General features: G+C 45.4%; 1 protein-coding gene across 1 annotated transcript in view; it reads left to right on the top strand.

Moving 5' to 3' along the window:
* LOC105299866 (voltage-dependent calcium channel subunit alpha-2/delta-3) overlaps positions 1–1,930 on the top strand; it is a gene marked incomplete at its 5' end in the record, with an annotated part of 177,260 nt that overhangs the window by 13,858 nt on the left and 161,472 nt on the right. The window lies entirely within an intron of this gene.

Here is a 1,930-nt window from a genome sequence, read left to right as displayed (position 1 = left end):
TCTAAGACATTTCCAGGTTGTGGGATGCCACGGGATTTTCTTCCTTTTCTTAAAGTTGTTCCTGTTCTCAGCCCGCTCTCCCTGAAGTACCCAGTCACTTGAGATAAAGGTTTGTTTAAATTAGCATTGGGGGTGCATTTTCTCATGATGCTTTTGTTGTCACTGAATTCTTAGTTTTTCTGGCACGAATTTTTTTAAGTGATAAGAGTTTGCATTTTGTGCTTGGGGATTGTGTGTGTTTGTATGTGTCTATAATTTCTTTCAAAATTTCAGGTTTCAAAACTGCTATTTCGTAAAACATTTTCATGAGCCTTAAAGTGCAAAAGCCATTATCTGCTTACTGTCTGAAAGAACCCCCTGATGTCTGCTGCTCTGTTTCAGGAATTCTGACAAGGGTGTGGAGGTTGCCTTCCTTGGCACTCGCACGGGCCTCTCGAGAATCAACCTATTCGTTGGGGCTGAGCAGCTCACCAATCAGTAAGTGGAAGGGGTCCATCGTGGGGCCCAGTGAAATCCTGAGGTGGGAAATTCAAAAAGAAGCTTATTTCATTCCTGATTCTATCACTGATAGAAACAAAATTCAGGCCACCCCAGGCCTGTTGACATTTTTCTCTCTCTTCTACCATGGGGGCCCAAGCATGTGTGTTCACCTGCCTGTTGGCCCTTCCACAATCCTTTGTTTGTCAGTCTTATTGGCTTCTGCCCACTGTTCTGGCATCCTCTCCCATCCTAGTGAATCGTCTCAGAACTCTGGAGATGGCGCAGCTGCTGTGGGGTGGGGCAGCCAGAGGGGAGACAAATCATCTCCTGACAAATGGCTTCAGGGGGTTCAGCTGCTCTGCTGAGGAGTTCCTGCCTGTCCAAGAATCAGTGTTTCCAGTCTGGTATTTATTTGTTTGTGTATGTTTTGATAAACCTCTGTGCCTCTGCGCTGATCCTGAAGGCCTGCAGAGCCCCATACCCAGGAGTGGGAAGTCTGGTGTTATTCAGGTGTGACTATGTTTCCTCGTGCTTCCAAAGAGACCCAGATAGACAGTGGGCAGGGTGTCACTGAGTCCAGTACCCAGATGCCCTTTAATCTATTGCTCAGTCCTATGTCTTCAGAGAGCCACAGGTGCCTTAAGTCTTCAAATCGGTGTTTGTCCAGAGCTGGTGTGAGTCTGGGAAGTCTTTTCTGAGGCCACTAAGAAGTTTTCTCAATTTCTTTTCTCTGAAGCAAGAGGCATTATTAGGCCGGAGAAAAATGGATGTATAGATTCAGAAAGTTTGCTAAGCATGTGAGTGTTTGGGGAGAGGGGTTCAGAAATTGCCAGAGACCTCACGCACCTGACCTTTGGAGTACCTGGCAGTGAATAACCAAGCCACAGGGCGGCTGGCAGTTTGAAGGGCCCAAACCAGGAGATGCTCTTTTCCATCAAGCCCAGTTCTGCGGTGCTCTTGCCCCTGTTAGATGAAGCGCTGACACCATAAGATGATCTCATAAAAGCAAATCTGGTTATGGCAGGTCAATAGATTTTTAGCTGTTTCGTGGACTTGCTTTTAATTCCTATTTTTGAGGACTCTTTCTCAGCATCTCTGATTTGTCATTTAGGAAGCTAACTACAGTTGTGACTTGATTTTTTTTTTTTTAAGCCGTCTTTTGCCCTTTACTCTTGAACAATTGTTTTTCCAGCGGGTAAGTTCTTAGGAAGGAACAGAGGCACACATTGTCCTCTCCCTTTTGGAGCCAGAGAGGCACAGGGAGACACAGAGATAGTCTGATGCTCAAAGAGGAGTGCTGTTGTTTGTTTTGAGATTAAAACAAACAAATAAGAAAAACAACCACCACACAACGTGGCATCTTGTTTGTCTGATATGTCATGACAGTTGAAAAAGGACAAGACCACACCCAGGCTGCTGGGATGTCACCTAACTTATCTCATTCATTGCC

The sequence above is a fragment of the Pteropus vampyrus genome, unplaced genomic scaffold, assembly GCF_000151845.1.
Source record: "Pteropus vampyrus isolate Shadow unplaced genomic scaffold, Pvam_2.0 Scaffold195, whole genome shotgun sequence".
Classification (NCBI taxonomy): domain Eukaryota; kingdom Metazoa; phylum Chordata; class Mammalia; order Chiroptera; family Pteropodidae; genus Pteropus; species Pteropus vampyrus.
This window is presented reverse-complemented; position numbering and strand designations above follow the sequence as displayed.